Source organism: Canis lupus, chromosome 32 (assembly GCF_003254725.2).
Source record: "Canis lupus dingo isolate Sandy chromosome 32, ASM325472v2, whole genome shotgun sequence".
Classification (NCBI taxonomy): domain Eukaryota; kingdom Metazoa; phylum Chordata; class Mammalia; order Carnivora; family Canidae; genus Canis; species Canis lupus.
In genome coordinates, this window is record NC_064274.1 from 3,997,786 (window position 1) to 4,004,067 (window position 6,282).

The 6,282-nt window shown below is 34.0% G+C and overlaps 1 long non-coding RNA gene across 1 annotated transcript; it reads left to right on the plus strand.

Annotated features, from left to right (window-relative positions):
* Nucleotides 1-1,689: 1,689 nt before the first annotated feature.
* On the plus strand, nucleotides 1,690-4,213 carry LOC125754195 (uncharacterized). The gene is made up of 3 exons (XR_007407785.1): nucleotides 1,690-1,871; nucleotides 2,810-2,916; nucleotides 3,815-4,213. It is a non-coding gene; the product is annotated as an uncharacterized LOC125754195 (long non-coding RNA).
* The last annotated feature ends 2,069 nt before the right edge of the window (nucleotides 4,214-6,282 follow it).

The window sequence follows — 6,282 nt, forward strand, 5'->3', positions numbered from 1 at the left end:
AAAAATATCTTGCAGGGTTGTTATCTTTTCCATTTTTATGTAACTGCCCTATTCCTGGGACTTATTTTTTCTGTTAATTCTTCTACTAGGCTATTATCTATTTTTGTATGTATGTCTGTCTTTATATATTTATTTATGTTTATATGCTATTTATTTTGTATTATGTCTTCCACTAGGGAAGGCCTCTCTGAAATGGCGATGGCTTAAGATGGGTTTGCTCAAATGACTAAAAGAAGGCCAGCAATTCTGGGATGCAGTAAAAAGAGTCCGAATAACATAGGATTTTCTAAGTTTGAATTTTATTCTGAACATAGGGGAAGCCATTGGCTAAGGAGTGAAATTATTTCATTTGTACTTTTAATGGATCAGTAAAGCTGCTTTATCCAGTGCAGACCATGATGGACAAGAGTGCATCAGGAGCAATAGGTTGGAGGCTGATACCAATCTAGATAAGAAAGATAAGTGGTGGCTTAAACAGCAAAGAGGTGAAAATGGAGATCAAGTTAAATGCATTCAAAATGTTCTTCATAGATAAATTAACAAATTAACAGGGCTTTTCAAATGAGTGATTGGTTGTGGGGTTGAAAAACTGGAAAAGGGTAGTAGCTGATACAGTTTTAGTTGCTAAATATGTAAATACAGTATTTCAACACAGTGCCATAATTGCTGCAGAGCTTATGTGTACAAGATTCAATGGAAATATACAGGGAGATGTACCTGAGATTACCTGAAAGAAGCAAAGAATGCTAAACAAAGGGATTTAAAAGATGAACATATTCAAGTACTGAATAAAGAAGAAAAGTTCAATTCTGAACTTGCAATGTCACCATTTATTAATTAAACTTCCGCCCTTAACTTCCTACTTACATCTGCTCATTTCCCTATGTTTCTGATTTTAAGTAATAATATCAGCACAGTTTCAGCTCTAAAGTTAAATCTTAGATGGCAGTATCCGCATACACAAAATATTTTGAGTAAATATCATCAACAATGAGAAACATTAGAAGCATTCCTTTCAAAACAAGAGATGATAAGGATGGCCACTATCACCTGTTGTATTCAATATTCTCTTGAGATTTTATCTAATACAATAAGACAAGAAAAATAAATTGAAGATACAAGGATTGGAAAGATCTTTACATTTTATTCTCAGATGAAATTGTGTTTGGCTTTTTTTACTTAGCACAATTCTCTGGAAGATTCCTCCAGGTTGTTGCATGTATCAATAATTTGTTTCTTTAACTGCTAAATAGTATTCCAGGGCTAATGTACCACAGTTTGTTGAACCATTTATCCATTGAATAACATCTGAGTTGTTTCTATTATTTTTCCATTATAAATAAGGATACTATCAACATTTGTGTACAGGTTTTTATGTAAATATGTCTTCATTTCTCTGGGGTAAATGCCCAGGAGTACAACTGTTGGACCATATGGTATTTGCGTGTCTACTTCGGGTCTGTGTGGTTTTTGATGAAAAATCCTCTGTATTTCTATTTGTTTTTCCACCATCTCTTCATATCTTTTTTCCCATTATGTTCTCATTTTCCTTTTCTTCCAAGACTTTCGTGACATTGGGTCATGAGAGTGGCTCAGTCAGTTAAGCCTCAGAATTTTAAATTCAGCTCAGGTCATGGTCTCAGCATTGTGAGATCAGTCCTATGTCGGGCTCTATGCTGGGCATGGAATCTACTTGAGATTCTCTCTCTCTCCCTCTGCCCATCCCCCACTCCCCCATCTTAAAAACAAAAACAAAAACAAAAAACAGCTCTCATGACAGGCATGTTAGGTATTTTGCTATACTTCTAAAGATCTCTGACTTTCTGTTGATTTTTTTTTCCAGCGAATTTTCTTTCTGTTGTTCATATCAGGTAATTTCTCTTGTATCTTCTAGCAGGGGAAGTAAGTGTTTCCAAGTATAATGTGAAAGTAGAATAACAGGATTTCCTGTCAAATTGGACATGGGATGATAGAGAGTTAGGAGGTAGGAGTTGAGGGCTATGCCAATAAATTTTATCTGAGCAACTGCCAAGGATGCAAATGGGGAAGGTAACAAGTAGAGTAGGATTAGATTGTGTGTGTGTGTGCCCGCGTGCATGTGTATAAGTGAATAGGTAGGTTGGGGGTGGAAGGTTGGACAGTGTTTAAAGCCATGAGTCCAGATGAGGTTATGAAGACAATTGAACCAAGGACATTTTAAGAGAAAGAGGTTAGGGAAACAATACAGAGCTTATTAAAGAAAAATGAGAAGGAATGGCCAGTGAAGCAGGAGGAAGACTGGGAAAGTGTAGAGTCTTGGAACTGTTAAGATGAAACTGTTTCAAGAGTTAAATCTTGCTAAGAGATCAAAAAGATATAGCTTAAGAACTGAATATTAGGTATCGCAAGGTATGGTGATGTTGACAAAAGGACATTCAATGATGTGCTAGGGCAAAACTTGGTTGGAGTAGGCTTAGAAGATAAGAAGAATTCTAGAATTCAAGTATAGGCAACTTTTACTCCTGATGTGATCTCTTTATCAGCCATGTTACGTGGCAGAAAAAATAATAATTAATAAGATGACCAAAAATCATAAAGTAATAATCGAGCTTTAAAAAATTATTTCTGCATCTGTGATACTGTATCCTTTCTCATAGATTTTTCTTTTGTTATGTTACCCTTGAGGTAATTCTTCCATAATCTTTTTCGGAGTATTATGTTTTGGACTTAATTATTCCTTCTCTTATTTCTTGATTTTCATTGTAAATAATTCAGGCTTTATCTTTAATAATTCCACCTTTTTAACTTAACACATTTTTGCTTAAATAAGATTCCATGTCCAGAGTGGAGCCCAACACGGGGCTTGAACTCATGACCCTGAGATCAAGACGTGAGCTGAGATCAAGAGTTGGAAGCTTGACCAACTGAGCCACTCAGGTGCCTCTTCTTTTAACACATTGTGCTAAATGTGTTAGTCAGTTATTTTTCTGACTTCTTTCTCTTGTCCAGGCAACTATAAAAACAGAAGCATAAGTATTTCTATAAGCATAATTTTTCCATTACCATATGTTCTATATTGCTTTTTCCTTATATTTAGATTTGAGTTTTCTTTTTATTTGCCCTTTGATTTAAATATACTCCTTAATTCCTATGTAGGTAAGACTTTTTTCACTTTTTAATTTTTAATTTCTTTTTTAAAATTATATATACATTTCGGTTTATTTAATTTTTTAGTAATCTCTACCTCTAATGTGAGGGTGGAACTCACAACTGTGAGGTCAGGAGTCACAAGCTCTTCTTACTGAGCCAGATAGGCACCCCTGCTTAAGTTTTAATTTCTAATTTTATTAAATTATGACCAAAGAGTGGCTTGTAGAATTTCTATTTTTGAAATATATTGAAATTTTATTTCTAGATAACAATATGCTTTATACAAATGTCAGTAGTGACCATTTTCTCCTTTTCCTGTACTGAATTTTTAGCTTAAGATTTTTTTTTTAAGCCTAAGGAAATTATATGCATGCATAGGGGTGTGTGTGTATGTGTGTGTAAGGGTGTGTGTGTGTGTGTGTGTTGCATTCAATACTCCTTGACTTCTCTTGCTATATTTTTCATTGTAAAAAACACTCATATATTTCTCTGTGTCCCCAAACTGTTGTTTCACTGGACCTGACACTGATTATTTGGACTATTTTTCCTCTCTCTGACTACTAAACCTCTTAGGAAGTTTGTTATTTTTCTTTATTGGATTAATGGGGTTACTTCTATTTTCTGAAGTATCTTAAAAGTCATGAATAACCCAGAAGGTCTCTAACTCGATAAACTTGTGTTGTAGAAGTTGACAGGCTGTCAGCCCCTGCTGAGCCCCCGCAAAGGGACCATGGATGCAGCACAGCAGGAAAAAGGGAGAGAGATCATCACTAGCTCCTTTATTCTTTCTGACGGGACCTCAGCAGAGCCTTCACGACCCACTTCCAGACCCCAGGTCCCAGAACCAGAGAGACAAAAGATCTGGAAGTCAGAAGAAAAGGGAAAGGGGATTTCATTTACATCACCTTTCCTAACAATCACCTGCCCATAGGTGTTGTCTGGGCTTACAGCATTTTCCAGATCTTACTTCAATACTGAAATACACAAATAACTATTTTCATGAGTCACTGAAGAAAAACTGTGTCAGAGGAGATTTTCTTTAGCAGTAATGACATTTTAAAATAAAAAATAATATATTTCCAAACATAGTATTTGATATAAGCTCAACTTCGGAAGTCCAAACTCTGAGCAGTGGCTCCGAGTAGAATTTTAAGTGGAATTCTGGGATTACATTAGTCAATAGCACCATTTATGAAATTTATTCATTATATCATTTTTAGAAAACTATTGCAGAAAAGAAGTTGAAATGTGAAATAGAGAAATCTCTTAGAGTATTTCATAATTCAGTTATTATATTAGGATGACATTTAAAATAGAATGTATATTATCTTGTAATAAAATAGGGAAGCATGAATCATTGTAGCCCACAGAGATTCACTGATTATTTCAAGTAAAGTTCTGATAAACTTTATCAGATAAATAGTTGCTCTATTTATCTGATAAATAGTTGTAATGCTCTGATAAATAGTTGAAATTAAAATAAGTTACATTATTCTTTTACGGAAAGTAAAGTATTCCAAATTTACTAATCTTTTTTTGTGATGGCAAGTAGCTGACAGAAGTATGTTTCCTAACAGGTATTTGAGGAAAAATATTAGTATATCCCTCCAAGGTAAAGGTAACAGCTTTAATAACAAATGAGAAAGTAACTCTAGGACTATGGATAGGGCACCTTGGGACTGATATTTGGAGATTTTCCATTATTAAGCAGTATTTTTAGCTCCCCAAAATAAATAAACCTATGTAAGATTTTAAACCTGTGCATGCTACAAGCTTGAAAATAAAACTTTCAGTGTATCGAAGAAATGTGTTAAAATTAATGCAATGATTTATTATTAGTTTGCAAGGAAAACTGTATGACATCAGGGAAGGAGGAAAAGTATTAGTCAAATTTTAAGAATAGGTTTTTGCTTAATTGGGGGGTTGAAATTTTTTAACTGAGTATCACAACTTACTAACCACAGCCAAAAATGTCTTCCTGTTTGGCTCACTATATTTCTATAAAGTATGTTTTCAATGATGGCAGTTATAACCTAATGTGTCAATAAACTACACTTAGAACCAGATCCTTGAATTCCTATTTATAAGGGTTAAGCCAGATTTGTAAGGCATATTTAGTCACATTGATCACATGGCTGTCAGTCCTAGAATGTCTTAAGCCTAAAACAAAATGAAATGCAAGAGGGCTTTCAAATTAAGTGTAAGTAAAATTAAAATTGTCTTTGAAATTTTATTCTTGCATTATGCTTTTATTTTTTATCTTTTTTTAATTTTTTTATTTTTTATTTTTTATCTTTGATTATGCTTTACAATGTCTATATTATTCCAATAAGTCATAAAGCAATAAACAAATATACATTGGGAGTCTATATTCAAAATATTAATAAGTACATTATTAGAAAAGTGTAAAGGACATTGCAATAAAGAGAGTGTAAGGGCACACAAATACTCGTGACAAATGAAAGACAAATGGGACTCAGTCTACAGTTTTCTACCTGTCACACCTAAGGAATGATACTTAATAAAATGTAAGTCAGTGGATGATAAATGAACAAGACTCCTGGCCTTCTCAAGAGGTTGCTTGTTCCCTAAAATGCCTTTCACATATTTTTTGTACAAATTGGAATATGACTGCTAGGATTGATTTCCCATTATAACCAAGACAATATTGCTGGCAGAACATAGAGTGATTTTGTTGGCCTTCTAACACTCTCCCCACCCTCCATAGGATTTAGGTATATTTCAGATTAAAACTATTTCAAGACAGAAATATTCACAAAAATGTATAGTTCCAAAAATCACAACAACCCCAAATCCTAACCTTCTCTTTACAATCCTACCCTATTCTATCCTTTGCAATCACATGCCAGTATGAGGGGAAAAGGGAAACTATTTCAAGACGATATTTTGAATAGGCCGTAACTGAATGTCAGGGCAACTCTAGGCAAAATATCAGAAATCCCAAACATGTATTCTTTATCTTTTGCAAATCTATTTTTATTTCTGAGAGAAACACAATTAGAATCCGAGGAATGTTTGTTTAGCAGAGATATTCTCTTGCAATTAGCTGAGATTGAAAGGAACAAAGGGAAGTCAATTATAGTTGGTCATTTGGAACCACCCAGCATTAACTGTCAGTTAATGGGAGAGGCT